The following is a 16835-nucleotide window of genomic DNA, read 5'->3' on the forward strand; positions in this document are numbered from 1 at the left end:
GCCTCCCAAGTAGCTGGGACCACAGGCGCCTGCCACAACGACCGGCCATTTTTTGGCTGCAGCCATCATTGTTGTTTGGCAGGCCCGGGCTGGATTCGAACCCTCCACCTCAGGTTCATGTGGCTGGCGCCCTAGCCCCTTGAGCCACAGACCCCGAGCCAGCATTTTTTTATAATATTGTATTTAATGGCTATGTGTCATCCTAAATGATCACAATTTACTTAACCATTTTCTTTTCTTTTCTTTCTTTCTTTCTTTCTTTCTTTTTTTTTTTTTTTGAGACATAATTTCACTTTGTCACCCTCGGTAGAGTGCTGTGGCGTCATAGCTCAGCAACCTCCCTTGGGCTCAGGCAATTCTGTTGCCTCAGCCTCCCGAGTAGCTGGGACTACAGGCACCCACCACAATGCCAGGCTATTTTTTTTGTTGTTGCAGTTTGGCTGGGGCTGGGTTCCAACCCACCACCCTAGGTACACAGGCCGGTGCCCTACTCACTGAGTACAGGCGCCACTCTACTTAACTAATTTCAATTGCTGGGGGCTTAGAGGCCATTTCCACTAACTTGCTATTTATAAAACACCAAACCGCACTCACTGCCTTATACAGTAACCTGTTCCCTACTTAGGTTTTATTCTATTTATTTCCCAAACGAGAAAACAGTAGGTCAAAGGGTGTGTAGATTCACTGCCAAACTGATGTTCAAAAGCTTCACATCTGCCTCTACAAGGGTGGGAAAGAAACAGTTTCCTAGCTTCTTAGTCCCTTCCTTCATTAGCCTCTGGTAAAATTTTTACCTTAAACCAAAAGAGAGGAAAGAAAAAAAAAAAAGCTGCTCGTTTATAATTAATTTTTCTCAGGTGACCTGGGAAGAAAAGTGTTTCCCACCCGTTTGCGGATCTTGTCTGTTGGGATCGATGTGGAGAGCTCCCAGCACTGAGGGCCGTCCCCTCACTCCCCACCCCACCAGCCCACTCGGCTGAACTTGGGTGGGTGCGGTCGGTCAGGGAGCGCCAAGGGCACCTGACCCTCCCGGCCCCCGCAGAAAGGCAGGCGGCGGTGCCCCACGCAAGGCGGTTCACCGCAGCCAGGACATAAACAACTTCGCTTCCCAAAAGAGAACAAACAGGTCTCAAATTCAGGTCTCTGACCACAGCTGCATACACGAGTGTGGGGGCTCTGGAGTCCACCAAGTAGGATCTCAGACTCCGGCGCGGCCGTGTCATAGCAGGGTGCTGCCAGATGACTTGGAGCCTCAGCTTCCTACCCGGTAAAATAGTCGGGACGCGGAGCTCGCACGAGCGCTCGAAGGGTCAAAGCAGCTAGGGCGAAGGGTCAAAGCAGCTAGGGCGGGTGCCAGAGTCCGCAGCCAAGGGCCCTCCACGACTCCGCCGGCCCACGTGGCGCGTGCGCGCGAGTGGGGTGATCGTGGTCTCGGACGCAGCGTGTCCCTCCCGCCTACAGGCCCGCCCCCTCACCTCACCTCACCTCTGCTCTCCTCCCCATCACCTGAGCCGGTGCCGCTCAGGAAGGCCAAGCACCGGCGAGGGTCGGCGGGGAAGGAAGCGTCTACATTCCCTGCTCGTCCCCTTCCCTACCTTGGACCCTCGCTCTCTTCTCACCAGCTTGCGCCGATGTCACCCGGTCGGTCCCGTCAGTTCCGCGCCTGCGCACAGCCCACAGCTGCTGCCACCCGGGCTTCACCTCACCCAAGTGGCCCCTAGTCTGGACCCTTGCTCTAGAAAGAAGCGCCCTCCCACCACCTCTGATTGGTTCATTTGCGGAGGCGGGCCCTTGAAGGATAGAGATAATGTCCAATAGATGAAGAGAGCGAGAGGCAAGCCGAGGGGTGGGGCCCGGAGGCCCAATGCCGCCTCTCCATCAGCCCGGGTTCTGGCGGTATTTGCAAGCTGGGCTATTGGACCAGGAAGTCCCAAGGCTAAATACTCCAACTATGCTGCCGAAACACTCTGCGCACTCGGAACTGAGCTGCTTCTCCAGATACTTACTGTTGTTACCCACAGACGGCTTCCTCGCTGCTTCAATGTTGACAAGTCCTGACCCCTCTCCTAAGCACCACGCCCTTATGTTCAGCCACCTGCACACGCTCCCCTGGAGGCCATACCGTCGCCTCAGACAACTTGGCCTGCACTCTTTTCCTGCCAAACCTTCTCCCTCTCTTCTCCCTTAACCCAGTAATGACCCCACCATCTGCACAGAGAACCAAGCCAGAAGCCCGCTGGTCATCTTCCCTCTGCCTCCTTTTCTCTCTTTTCAGTTTTCTGATCGTGTCAATCTCAATCTATCTATCCTATCTATCTCTGAGATAGTCTCACTATTGCCCCAGGCTAGAGTGACATGTCATCAGCCTAGCTCACAGCAACCTCAAACTCCTAGGTTCAAGCAATCCTCCTGCCTCAGCTTCCTGAAAAACCAGTCGTCAGGTTTCGCTCTTGTTCAGGTCCATCTCAAACTCCTGAACTCAAGTAATCCTCCCACCTTGACCTCCTAGAGTGCTAGGATTACAGGTGTGAGCCACCTTGCCAGGCCTTTTCCTGTCAATTTTGAGCTTCAAGTCAGTGACAGGCTTTTTAAAAAAAATAAATAATAATACTAGGCTTGGCGCCTGTGGCTCAAGCGGCTAAGGCGCCAGCCACATACACCTAAGATGGTGGGTTCGAATCCAGCCTGGCCCACCAAACAACAATAGTGGCTGCAACCAAAAAATAGCCAGACGTTGTGGCGGGCGCCTGTGGTCCCAGCTACTTGGGAGGCTGAGGCAGGAGACTGGCTTGAGCCCAGGAGTTGGAGGTTGCTGTGAGCAGTGAAGCCATGACACTCTACCCAGGGGGACAGCTTGAGGCTCTATCTCAAAAAAAAAAAAAAAAAAAATCCTACCTCCTAAACGTCTCTCCAGCCAAGTCCTCCAAGTCTCTCATTCTTCCCCTACAGAGCAGCCAGAACAACCCACCCAAACCTCAAATTCCTGCTCTTAAGTCTTCATTGGCTTCTAACCAACCACTGGGCCTTGAACTGACAATTACATTGGCCTGCCACTGACAATTAACACAGCCTGGTTAGCAGTTGGTACAGTAAAATAGACAGAGAAACAGGACCTCAGATAGTCAGTCCCTCGGTACCTTTTTGTCCTAATACAGGATTCCAGTTATCACCTGCTTCTTTATGAATTATTATAATAGAACTCTTCTAACTGTGATATATCAAATGGAGCCCTTCACTGGAGGCAGAGAAAAATAGGATGACCAGAAAAAGCCACTTGGATCTATGAGAACGTTGACCTCCAGAAGGAAGATGCCTGGAGAGCCTAGCCAGACTACCTGGACCCAAGGACACATCTGCAATAAAACTGCTCCTATCAGCCTTGCCCTGGAGCATTCACCCTTTACCCTTCCAGGAAGATCTAAATCAGGATTTTTGGTATCTTTGTTCTTTGTCGGGCATGGTGGCTTACGCTTGTAATCCTAGCACTCTGAGAGGCTGAGGTGGGTGGATTGCCTGACCTCAGGAGTTCAAGACCAGCCTGAGCAAGAGCAAGAACCCTGTCTCAGGCATTGTCGTGAGGGCCTGTAGTCCCAGCTACTTGGGAGGCTGAGGCAATAGAATCGCTTGAGCTTCAGTTTGAGGTTGCTGAGCTATGATTAAAGTGACCAGACACCCTGCTTTTGGCAGGACAGTCCTTATTTTTAACAATTTGTCCCGTGTCCCACGGCATTTAAAAAAAGCCCCAATTTTTGGAAAGAATGCATGACAAGCTAGGGAACAGCCAGAGAATGGGAAGGGAATATACGGTTTTCGGCTGCCATGTGGCTATTTCTTCAGGATATGCGTTTTATATTATTTTTGTTAATTTTATAATGTTAAACTTTAATAATAACAAATAATTGTTGAGAACTGATTATCAAGAACTGCTTATCAAAGTCTGCATTGTTGTCAGGCCCCGCCCCCCCCATGGTGTTCCACTTTACCAATGTTAAAATCTGGTCACCTTACCTATGATGTCATGGCCCTCTATCAAGGATGGCAAAGTGAGACTCTGTCTCAAAAACCCCCCAAAACCTCTCTTCTTAGATGTTAAGGGAAATATTTCAGCCCAAACTAAACATAACTCTAAGGGATTCTAATAAATGGGTATAAGACAACAGGGAAGTATACTTTTTTCCCTGTACAACTAGTTCATTTGGGGTTATAAAAGGTTATCCTTCAGTCCTTCAGGACAGAGGAAACTGTGTTTAATTACTCAATCTGCCGTCGTTTATGGGTGCCCACAAAGTGTCAGGCACTGGGGTGACGTCTGCAGAAACACAGATGCCCGCCCCCTCTACTTTCCTGAGAAAAATTACATCACTCCACTAAGTTTGAAACCTCAGAGTTTTTCTGAACTACCACAACACACACTTCCAAAGTAAAAATGCACCCCTAAGGATTTTGTGTGTGTTGAAACTTTCGTTTAAAGGCCATAATCAGGTGGGCACAGTGGCTCATACCAGTGATCCTACCACTCTGGGAGGCCAAGACAGGTGGATTGTTTGAGCTCAGGAGTTCAAGACAAGCCTGAGCAGGAGAGAGACCCCCATCTCTACTAAAAATAGAAAAACTACCCAGGTATAGTGGCAGGTGCCTGTAGTTCCAGCTACTTGGGAGGCTGAGGCCTGTGCCCAAGAGTTTGAGGTTGTTGTGAGCTGTGATGCCATGGCACCCTACCCAGGACAGCAGAGTGAGACTCTGTAAATAAATAAATAAATAAATGCCATAACCAGTTCAGTTGCCCTATATATGATGGCCAGCCCAAGCCCCTCCTCTTGCCTCTCAGGGCTTCCTTGTCCCAAGGTCTTACAAGAAAAAGAATGAAGAAAAAGGACTTATATCTTCTTTGGGAAAGGGAATGCACAGCTCAAATGGCATTTTTTGAAAAAATATGTAAAAATATTCAGCCTCACTCAAAATCCGAGAAGTGTGGATTAAAATGACCTGCTGATTTTTGTCCCATCTTAAAATGACCTGACAAATACAAAAACCTCGGTTGAATACCTGATGTTGGTGAGTGGGCGCTGGCTGCCACCTCAGCAGGTGGGAATGTAAATTAAGGCTACCTAGTGGGCATACCTTTCATCCACTCATTCCACTTCTTTTCATTTATCCTGATGAGACGAATGTGAACATTATGAATTTTCTACAATAAATAGACATGACTCCATCTGGCGTAACTTGTATAATCAGGGAGGAAAAAAGCAAAATTATTTGGAAAGCAGCCACGAGAGTGACTGGGGTAGGGAAATGGTTATCTTGGATGATTCCAGCAGAGGCCTCTGTTTCCTTAGATATGCAAACAAGACTTTCTATGGAATGTTGGGAAAGCTGAATTTGAAAATGATTTTGTGTCAGGAGGACTGAGATGGCAGCGGCCAGTTTTAGTCTATCAAAACTGCAACCTGGGTGGCGCCTATGGCTCAGTAAATAGGGTGGCAAGTTCGAACCCGGCCCTAGGCCAAACTGTAACAACAACAACAACCAAAAAAAAACCTGTAACCTGATATCTGAAAGAATTTGTAAAAGCCTCAGGTATCTTTGTTCTTTGCCAATAAGAAGAGCTTGCCCTCGCAGCGGTTCCCTGGCATTTCCACTTCATGGAGCTGAATAAACCCAGAAGAGCCCTTTTGCTTGTCTGAGCACATCTGTGCCATGATGCTATCCCAGAGACCTGTGCCTTCCCAAATTGAGTCATTTAACTTCACCACCTTTCAGTCAATCAGACTTTGCCTGGCACTGTTCTCTTCCAGAACTGGCCACACACCTGGGGCACCCCCCCTCACCCCGACAGGACCCCTTTCAGAGGGAATGGTTACCAATCCCTTACAGCAGCAAGCTTAGGGGCCATTTAGCAAGTCTTGAAGCTGTGCTAGTGCCAAAGGCTTGGGAGTTTTTGAAAAATACGAGTCCTTCTTCAGCCCTTTTCTCAAATCTGCTCTGAAGCAACAGCATTAACAGTATTACCACTTAATGACATTGTCAAAGGGCCTCAAAATTCTTGTGTTAAGCTCCTAGAACTAAAGCCAAAGCTGAAGCTCCCATCTTCTCTGGAGGAGGATGGGCAGACCCTTTGGGGGAAACATGACTTGGGTTTCCCAGTCTCCTTAAGGCTTTTCCAAATGGGGGATATCTCTTTCAACCCCTCCCACCATCCTGGTCCCCCCACCCCCACTCCGCAGCAGCTGAACCCAAAGCTGAAGCCATCTGTGCCCCAAACGCAAAGTAATCACATCCTTTGCCCATCCCCATTTGGACCTTATTCACTGGTGGGGCCAGAACTTTCCATCCCCCTAGGGGTCCCAAGCCTGAGGCCCAGCTTTGCCACCTACATGCTGTGTGACCCTGGCCACCCACTTCTTCTCTGAACCTCTGTACAACTACTCGGAAGGTCAGCTGTGTGGTCCTGGTGGTTGTCATTTGCAGTCCAGTTTGTTAATGACTCATATCCTTGGGTGAAAGTAGGTCTGGAGAAGAGGGGAACAGGCCCGGGAGTCCGGCAGCGGGAAGAGGAAGTTAGAGGAGGAGCCTCGCCCAGCTTGGGGCGCGAACTAGCGCCGCGGCTGCGGCGGAAGCAGCCGGCAGGGGGCGCTGCCCCGCAAGCTTGCGGTCCGGAGGCCCCCGCCGAGGGAGAACGTGGCGTCTGCCCCGGCTGCAGGCAAGTGTGGTCTTTGAGCCCTAGCCTGTGATACCCAGGTAGCTTTCCAGAATCCGCAAACGCCTAGCACCCCTTCCCGCCACTCTCAGGGAAGCCTTGACGGAAGCGAGCAGGTGGGGCGCTGTGGGCTGCGTCCAGGGGTGGGATGGAGGATGTCAGCGCCCGCACCCGCAGGGGCAGCAGTAGGGTGACCCAACATTAGGGTGACCAGACATCCCGCTTTTAAACAATTTGTCCCGCGTCCCGCGGCATTTTAAAAAAAGTCCCGATTTTTGGAAAGAATGCACGAACGAGCGGGAGAACAGTAAGGGAATATACGGTTTTCGGCTGCCATGTGGCTATTTCACCAGGGTATGCGTTTTATATTATTTTTGTTAATTTTATAATGTTAAACTGTAATAATAACAAATTGTTGAGAAGTGGTTATTGAGAACTGCTTATCAAAGTTTGCATTGTTGTCAGGCCCCGCCCCAGTCCCAGCCCCCAGTCAATGGTGTCTCGCTTTACCAATGTTAAAATCTTACCCAGCGTGGGTGTGAGCAGAGACCCCCTGTTTGAGAACAGGACGCCAATCTCGGGGTTAAAATTAGCCAGGACAGAACATCAAATGGGAAAAACATTACAAGAAAGAAGAGAGGGCGTTTTGATACAACAATGATTTTTGCATTTCTTCTCCTTCCCTTCCTCTTCCTCCTGTGCATGGCTGAGGAAAGTTCAGTGGGACACAAGCCAGCAGTTATCAACGCTTATCTCTGGGTCATGAAACTCCGTAGGGACTTTCATTTTCTTTACCTATTTATTTATTTTTAACACGCAGCGTGCATTTAATAACCAGGAAAAACCACAAAATGTCTGTCTCCGCTCGGCGCCTGTGGCTCAAGTGGCTAAGGCACCAGCCACATAGACCTAAGGTGGCGGGTTCGAATTCAGCCCGGCCCGACAAACAACAATGATGGCTGCAACCAAAAACAAAAACAAACAAACAAAAAAAAAGGCCAGGCGTTGCATCGGGCGCCTATGGTCCCAGCTACTTGGGAGGCTGAGGTAGGAGACTCGCTTGAGCCCAGGAGTTGGAGGTTGCTGTGAGCTGTGACGCTATGGCACTCTACCCAGGGGGATAGCTTGAGGCTCTGTCTCAAAAAAAAAAAAAAAAAAAAAGTCTGTCTTACATACATATGGGTGTGAGCTGGAAGAAGGCACAAGGGGCAGCTGTGCTGGGGCTAGGAAGGCATCTGGGAAGAGGGCAGGCCCCAGCTGTGTCTGGCCCCGGGGGATGGGAGGTGCTGGCTTTTCAGAGCGATCTGAAGAATTTAGGGAGTAAGCCCTGGCTCTCTCTATCTGGTAGAACACATTCCATGAGAGAAAATACCAGGGGCAAAGGTCCTAGCCTTGTGGGCCAAAGGAAAGGCTTGGATTTTATGACCAGGGCTGCTTGCCTACCTCATTTTCAACCCTTGAGCCAGGGCTGGAAAGAAGACCGAGAGCATCTCAGCCGTACTTTCCCAAAGCGTGCTCTGCGGACCACCACTTCATAAAATGTGCTGAGAGAAAAAGACCAGACCCACCACCCACCCTTGGAAGACACAATGCACAGTGACTTAGTAAAGGCTCTGAAAAAGTAAAAGGAATCCATCCAACTTTATTGCAGCCATTCCAAATGTTTCACCATCAGCTTCCATCCTCTTTGCTGTAAAAGCTAGTCACATCTGGCAGAACCTGTGGACTTTGTGTGACACCCATCTAGCCATTCTTTTGCCTCTTTAGAAAAAATAAAATATACTCACTCTTTAAAGTATAAAAACTTACTTCTTCAAGTTCCCCATGGTCCCAGTTTTTGCTCGTGACTGAGATGAGTCTAGGCCCTGTTTTCTGGACCCACAGCCAAGCCACTCTCCTGGAAGCTTCCCACATTCAGTAGTCTGAGGGGCCAGTCTGGGCATCTCTGAGGCCAGAGGGAGAGCTCTTGGACACTTCTCTAAGGAAGACAGCCTCCTGCCATGCTGTGCTTTTGTTCAGTCATCTTTAAGTAAAGACTGTAATTTAAATATACCCATACATTCTCTTTTCTCCATAGGTGCTAATAATGTCTGGGTGTTGTCTGAGCCTGGTCCCTTCCCATTCCCCACTCCCGTGGGAAATGCAGGGCTAGTTTGTTTCAAACACACTCAGGGGAATCCAGACATTCTTTAATCAGCCAGTAGCAAAAACCAAACCCTACAAACCTGAAAACCCACTTCTCAGGAGAAAGCTGAGAATCCAAACTGGGTATTTTATCTTCCCTGCTAAGGACCAGGAGGGTCACTTCAGCTTTGAGCCTTTGCCATGTACAAAGTACAAAGCCCCTGACCATTTTTTACAGCTGCTTTCGCAAAAGACAGGAACCGCCTCTGGTACTGAGTACCTCATGTGATAATGGTAGTTTAAGAGGCTGGATTAAGCAGACCCAAGAACCCTAGCACAATGTGCCACTGACTTGTGCAAGGGGCCCCAACCGAATTTAGTGCCTCCATTTGTCCATCTGCTAAATGGGGACAGCCATTCCCACATGTGCTGTGGGGGCAGATGCTCCCCCAGCTGTGTGGTGACTGCAGGGGCAAGTATGTGGGGTGTTGGAGTGAAGCTGTCCTCCTTTCCTTGGCTCCAGAGCTATTTCTGTCTGAAGAAATAGGAACTGTCAATGTAATGAGGGCACCCTCATCCCCTGGCTATGCTGGAGACTGGGTCAAATTTAATTCTACTTTTTCTCCCTCTAATCTTCAGTTCCATGTAACTGCCTCCAGCCCTTTACCTCTACTATTCCCCTGCCTGGAATATCCTCCTCTATCTTCCACACCTTTGGGGAACAGTGGGCTACTGTCTCAGCCCTCCGTGTATGTCATTTCCTTGTTAATCCACTGGTACTCAGTGACACTGGTCAGCTGCCTGCTCTGCCCAGTTCTGGAGCCCCTGACCAGCATAGGAAGCAAGAATATAGGGCACTAGTGAAGAAGGAGCACAAACAACAGCAAGAATATTTAAAATAGCTTGGCAAGGTGGCTCACACCTGTAATCCTAGCACTCTGGGAAATTGAGGTAGGAGGATTGCTTGAGGCCAGGAGTTCAAGACCAGGCTGAGCAAAAGCAAGACCCAGTCTATACAAAAAAATAGAATAAATAGCAGTGTGGTGGTGGGTACCTGTAGTCCCAGCTACTTGGGAAGCTGAGGTAGGAGGATCACTTGAGCCCAGGAGTTTGAGGTTACTGTGAGCTGTCATGACACTACTGCACTCTGGCTTGGGTGACAGAGACCCTGTCTCAAATAAATAAATAAATACATAAAATACACTAAAACCTCAGTAAGTTGACCACCCAAGGAACTGTAACCAACAGGTCAACATACAGAGGTGGTCAACAATAAGAAACTAGGCTTTAGTACATGTGGTGCATGTCTCATCTCTGAAAAAAAATTTTTTTTTTGGAGACAGAGCCTCAAGCTGTCCCCCTGGGTAGAGTGCTGTGGCATCACAGCTCACAGCAACCTCCAACTCCTGGGCTCAAGAGAGTCTCCTGCCTCAGCCTCCCAAGTAGCTGAGACCACAGGTGCCCGCCACAACGCCCGGCTATTTTTTTGGTTGCAGCCGTCATTGTTGTTTGGCGGGCCCAGGCTGGATTCGAACCGACCACCTTAGGTGTATGTGTCTGGCACCTTAGCCACTTGAGCCACAAGCGCGGAGCCTGATCTCTGAAAATTAAATCAGCTTAAGGAGGTAGTCAGTGTAGGTGACTGGTTAACTATGGAGGTTCTACTGTAGTTGGCAAGTAGTAGCACGCTGTGCAAAGGTCTTTCCCTGCAAAGCCAGGCTCAGGCCCCTGCTGGGATCTCTGGCTAGTATGGACCACAGACTAGGATGGACCATAGACCAAGCTCACTGTAGACCAAGCTGCAGCTTTAAATAAGGACGCCAGAGGGCGCAAACGGACTGGAGAAAACTCCTGAGCTCTCATTTTCCACAGCACATGGAGGGAGGCAAGGAGGGAAGGAGAGTGTGTTTGTGTGTATGTGTATGTGTGGGGGAGGGAGTGTGTGTGTGTGAGAACGAGAGAGAGAGTGTGTGTTTGTGTGTGTGTAAGTGTTGGTAGGGTCCAAATCTGCCCCTCTACAGCCTGGCTTATTACCAAGAACTGATACTGTCCTGGTACCGGGTAGCAAGTGATGGGGAGGCCAATTTTCTTTTCTTTTTTTTTTTTTTTTGTATGAGACAGAGTGTCATTCATTCGACCTTGATAGAGTGCTATGGTGTCATAATTCACAGCAATCTCAAACTCTTGGGCTCAAGAGATCCTCTTGTCTCAGGGTCCCAAGTAGCTGGGCTTTTTTTTATTTTAGACAGAGTCTCACTTTGTCACCCTCCATAGAGTGCTGTCGCATCATAGCTCACAGCAACCTCAAACTCTTGGGCTTTAGTGATTCTCTTGCCTCAGCCTCCCAAGTAGCTGGGATTACAGGCGCTGGCCACAGTGCCTGACTATTTTTAGAGACAGTTTCTCTCTCTGGCTCAGGCTGGTCTCAAACCTATGAGCTCAGGCAGTCCACCATCCTCAGCCTCCCAGAGTGCTGGGATCACAGGCATGAGCTACCATGCCCAACCTTATCCTGGGTTTTTTTTAGAGACAGGGTCTCGCTCTTGCTCAGGCTGGTCTTGCACTCCTGAGCTCAAGCAAGCCACCCGCCTTGGCCTCCTAGAGTGCTGGAATTACAGGCTTGTACCATGGCGCCCAACCTCAGAGCAAATGTCTTTTTTTTTTTTCCTTTTTTTTGGCCAGGGGCAGGTTTGAACCCGCCACCTCCAGTATATGGGGCTGGCAGTCTACTCCTTGAGCCACAGGCACCACCCAGAGCAAATGTCTTTATCACTCTGATCCTCAATATCTCATGGGCAAAATGGGAATAAGAATCACATCCATGGCTCGGTGCCTATAGCTCAACCGGCTAAGGCGCCAGCCACGTACACCTAAGGTGGCGGGTTCGAATCCCCAGCCCGGACCCGTCAAACAACACTGATGGCTGCAACCAAAAAATAGCCGGGCGTTGTGGCAGGACCCTGTGGTCCCAGCTACTTGGGAGGCGGAGGCAGGAGACTCGCTTGAGCCCAGGAGTTGGACGTTGCTGTGAGCTGTAATGCCACAGCACTCTACCTAGGGGGCAGCTTGAGGCTCTGTCTCAAAAAAAAAAAAGAATCACATCCACCTAAAAGGTTTTGGGTCTGATTAATAAATCCATGGATAGTACGGGTCACCCGACAGGCACATGGAGGATGTTCTCAGAGGCACCAAAGGAGGGTGTTTTAAAAATAATTTATGTAATGGGTGCCCATAGCTCTGTGGGTAGGGCGCTGGCCACATACACGGAAGCTGACCGGTTCAAACCTGGCCCAGGCCAGGTAAAACAACAACTGCAACAACACCACCAAAAATAGGCAGGCATTGTGGGGGGTGTCCGTACTCCCACCTATTTGAGAGGCTGAGGCAAAAGAATTGCTTAAGCCCAAGAGTTTGAGGTTGCTGTGAGCTATGAAGTCACGGCACTCTACCCAGAGCTTGACACTTGACACTTGACACTCTGTCTCAAAAAAACAAAATTACGTAACATTTTATTAAAATAAAACAGCATGAGGGAAATGAGAACTGTGTTTACCTTTCTTAGAGTTACCTGCCAGTTTAGCATCATTTTGTATTATTTTTGTATTTAATTGCATAATCCTTGTGACGTGTGACTTAGGTGGGTTCTCAGTCCATGGAGATCCCCACAGGGGCTGTGGATGACAAGACCTCCAGCCCCCTGTCTGTTTGTCAGGGGCTGGGGTGAGGGGGTTGAGGGGGTTGAGGGGTGCTGCAGCTCCTGGAGGCCCAGGGAAGTCAAGGGAGATATCTATGCAGGGCCCAGAGAAGCCTAGATCCTCGTGAATCCCACGCCCTCTGGCGGCCATGTGTAAAGCTGCAGCAGTTGTTCTGGGCAGTGGGCAGCAGGGTTCACATAGGTTCACCCTCTGCCCCCAGACACAAGCCTGCTTCTCTAGGAGCTGGCTGTGGGGAGGCCCAGCTTAGAGTCCCCCATCAATGTTCTCACATGGGCTTCTACCTCCTTCAGGCCGTACTCAATCTCTACCCTGCTGCCTCCCTTTGGTGCTGCTGCCCCCGCCACTGTGGCCTCCCCTCTCAGCCCCTGGAATTGTCATTACCATCTTGGAGATCACTGAGGGAATCTGAGAGGGGTTGTCACATGGTTGGCATTTGGGGTGGTCGGGGTGCTAGGTGTCTCCCAACATAGTTTCCCACAACAAAGGATTTTTTCTTTTATTTGAGACAGAGCCTCAAGCTGCCCCCTGGGTAGAGGGCTGTGGCATCACAGCTCACAGCAACCTCCAACTCCTGGGCACAAGCGAGTCTCCTGCCTCAGCCCCCCAAGTAACTGGGACCACCGGGTCCTGCCACAACGCCCAGCTATTTTTTGGTTGCAGCTGGCATTGTTCTTTTGGAGGGCCCGGGCTGGATTCGAACCTACCACCTTAGGTGTATGTGGCTGGCACCTTTGCCACTTGAGCCACAGGCACCAAGCCAACAAAGGATTTTTTGAATTCTATTCAACCTTTGAATGTCACACCTGGATGTTCAGACAGGTGAACAATGTTTATCACTGAGTCTACAACCTTGCTTCATTTTATCTGGAAACACAAAGTAGTTTTTGCACAATTTTAATATATAGCAAATTTTCCAAGAACGTGATTGTCACATTACAATAAGGAAGATGGTATTTTGAGTCCTAATTTTACCAGCAGTCATTATCATCTAGGAAAATCACACCGTGGGGGCACTTTCCTCTGCTAGAACGCATTGTAGCTGCCATCTTATGGAGCTTCAAAATATGGTTACAAACATCAGAGACCTCATCATGTCTTTAGTGTCATTGGGCCCCATAATTGACACACAGACATAAGTCAGCATGACATTTTTATTAACATTACATTATTGGCCAGGTGTACTTGGCTCATGCTGCAATCCCAGCCCTCTGGGAGGCTGAGGTGGGTGGATCACCTGACTGAGCTCAGGAGTTTAAGACCAACCTGAGCTAGAGCTAGATCTGTCTATACTATAATTAGAAAACTAGCTAAGTGTTGTGGTAAGCACCTGTAGTCCCAGCTACCCAGGAGGCTGAGGCAAGAGAATAGCTTGAACCCAAGAGTTTGAGATTGCTGTGAGCTATGACTCCACACCACTTTACCCAGGACAACTGAGTGAGACGCTGTCTCAGAAAAATTACATTATTTATATACAAATACAATATATATATTTTTTGAGACAGAGCCTCAAGCTGTCCTCCTGGGTAGAGTGCTATGGTTTCACTGCTCACAGCAACCTCCAACTCCTGAGCTCAAACAAGTCTCCTGTCTCAGCCTCCCAAGTAGCTGGGACCACAGGTGCCCGCCACAACGCCCGGCTATTTTTTGGTTGCAGCCATTACTGTTGTTTGGTGGGCCCAGGCTGGATTCGAACCTGCCACCTTAGGTGTATGTGGCTGGCACCTTAGCCGCTTGAGCCACAGGCGCCAAGCCACAAATACAATATTAGTTATGTGTGTATAAATATATACAAAGTCTGATAATTAAGTTCATGAACTCATCCTAGAAAAAGTGCTGCATATCTCATTGCTGAATACCCCTATGATCACCTTTGAAGTACTCTCCTTGGGAAGCTGTGCATCATTGCTCACACCTGGTCTATCCTTCAAAAAAATTTGGAACTCTTTTTCTGGAATGGCCACCAGAGTTATCATCATATGAGTTAAGTTTGAGAACATACCACCAGTGCTCACAATGAATGCACTACTACTGTGCAAACAAGTTGGTAACCTTGCTATATTGGTGTCTCAAAACTGTGTTTATGACAACATGTAGGAGTGTCGTATTTAGTGGCATTCATTATTGTTCTTACATGTTTTGTTTTGTTTTGTTTTTCTGTTTTGTTTTGTTTTTTTTTTTTTGAGACAGAGACTCACTGTTGCCCTTGGTAGAGGGCTGTGGCATCACAGCTCACAGCAACCTCAAACTCTTGGGCTTAACCGATTCTCTTCCCTCAGCCTCCCAAGTAGCTGGGATTACAGGCATCCACCACAACACCCAGCTATTTTGTTGTTGTTGTTGTTGTCATTGTTGTTTAGCAGGCCCAGCTGGGTTTGAACCTGCCAGCCCAAGTATATGTGGCCAGTGCCCTAACCAGTGAGCTATGGACGCCAAGCCATGTCATTGCATGTTTTGTGTGCTGTTGATGACAGCTCTGATGGTCATTTCAGAAAAAGGGTTTCCAAAATTGCTTTGAAGAGCAGATTAGGTACTGGCGTCAGTCCATAGCTTCCCAGGGGTGTTTGGTGATGTTCTTTCTCACGGGGAGAGAAGGACAGCTTGGCCGCGGGTGCAAGCTCCCTCCTAGAATTGTTTAAAAGCAAGAAACAACTACACACTCTTAGGTGGCATGTAGCAAAATGTCTTTATTTTCTACTCCCCTTTATTGGGAGCTAGTCACATACACCACATTGATCAATAATCCTAACATCCTCATTTCTTATCTTTTTTTTTTTTTTTTTGAGACAGAGCCTCAAGCTGTCCCCCTGGGCAGAGTGCCGTGGCATTACAGCTCACAGCAACCTCCCACTCCTGGGCTCAAGCGAGTCTCCTGCCTCTGCCTCCCAAGTAGCTGGGACCACAGGCGCCCGCCACAACGCCCGGCTATTTGTTGGTTGCAGCCATCATCGTTGTTTGGCGGGTCCGGGCTGGGGATTCGAACCCGACAGCTTAGGTGTACGTGGCTGGCGCCTAAGACAACCATTTTAAGCTAGCCTCAAGCTATTCCTCTTGGAAGACCTAAAAGAGCAATACATTATCTGACTTCTATTGTTAAAGTTAAAGTTTAGGATAAACAGAGGAGTAAAACCTTTCTCTTCTGTGTACTCAATTAAATTTCTGAGAAACTGGCTTCATGACTGTTTTCTTATGGCTTTGGAGACCCTGCAGTTACGATGGAGTATTTTACTCAACATCATTAAGATGGAGTTTTTTCTTTTTACTCACATCAACCTTTGAGTCATGTCCTCTGCACAGATGGGCCGTTTCAACCCTTATCTGACAGGCTGACTTGACTGCACAGTCGGGGTTCCCTGTAGGAGGTTTTTACACCTGGCCTGCAGGCCCCCACCATGTTTTCCCAGGTCGCTTAGGGCTTCGACAAAAGCGCATAATACTCACCAGTCTTTTCGCTCAGTTTCTAGAATTAAAAGAGCACAATTCATTTAATTTTTGTGGGGGTTTACCCCACACAGGGGGAGTATTTCAAAGGTGACCATAGTGGTATTCAGCAATGAGGTACATAGCACTTTTTCTAGGATGAGTTCATGAACTTAATTGTCAGACCTTATGTATTTTATTATATGTTTCTGTTCTTTGATGCCATATATTACAGTGAGACACCAAAGTGATTTTTTGAAATTGTGTGCAGAGGGTAAGTTATATAATTTTTAACTTTCATTTCAGGCTCATAATGGGAGATATTGTATTTAGTAGTATGAAAAATAGTCTATGAGGCTAAGCACCTGTAGCTCAATGGTTAGGGTGCCAGCCACATACAACGGAGGGCTGGTGGGTTTGAACCCACCCCAGGCCTGCTAAACAATGATAACTACAACAAAAAAATAGCTGGGTTATGCAGTGGATGCCTGTAGTCCTAGCTACTCAAGAGGCTGAGGTAAGAAAATCACTTAAGCCCAAGAGTTTGAGGTTACTGTGAGCTGTGATGCCATGACACTCTACTGAGTGCAACAAAGTAAGACTGTGTCTCAAAAACAAACAAAGCCTATGAGAACCTCACAAACATAAGCAAAAAATCCAGGAAATTAGGAGGTTTCTGAAATTAATAATTTCATGTATTAGAAGTTCAAAAGAAGGTGAATGTAATTTATGCTGTCAGAAGTCAAGATGGTGGTTACTTTGAGCAGGTATCAATTTGGTGGGGACCTGGGAGGTTTGGGGTACAGAAATGCACTTTTGTTAATCTGGGTGCTGGTTACACAGGGGTGTTCAGTTTCTGAAAGTTCATTAGGAGTATGCAC

General features: G+C 48.4%; 1 protein-coding gene across 2 annotated transcripts in view; it reads right to left on the reverse strand.

The window, feature by feature from the left end:
* Window positions 1-1741, reverse strand: part of PDP2 (pyruvate dehyrogenase phosphatase catalytic subunit 2) — a 5179-nt gene extending 3438 nt beyond the window's left edge. Inside the window, exon 1 of one of the 2 annotated variants that reach the window (XM_003799415.3) lies at window positions 1596-1741. The gene's annotated coding sequence lies outside the window, so the exon portion shown is untranslated. The other variant, XM_023518931.1, reaches the window with a different exon arrangement.
* Between the last annotated feature and the right edge of the window lie 15094 nt (window positions 1742-16835).

This window comes from Otolemur garnettii, unplaced genomic scaffold (genome assembly GCF_000181295.1).
Source record: "Otolemur garnettii isolate 467f Iridium unplaced genomic scaffold, OtoGar3 scaffold00151, whole genome shotgun sequence".
NCBI lineage: Eukaryota > Metazoa > Chordata > Mammalia > Primates > Galagidae > Otolemur > Otolemur garnettii.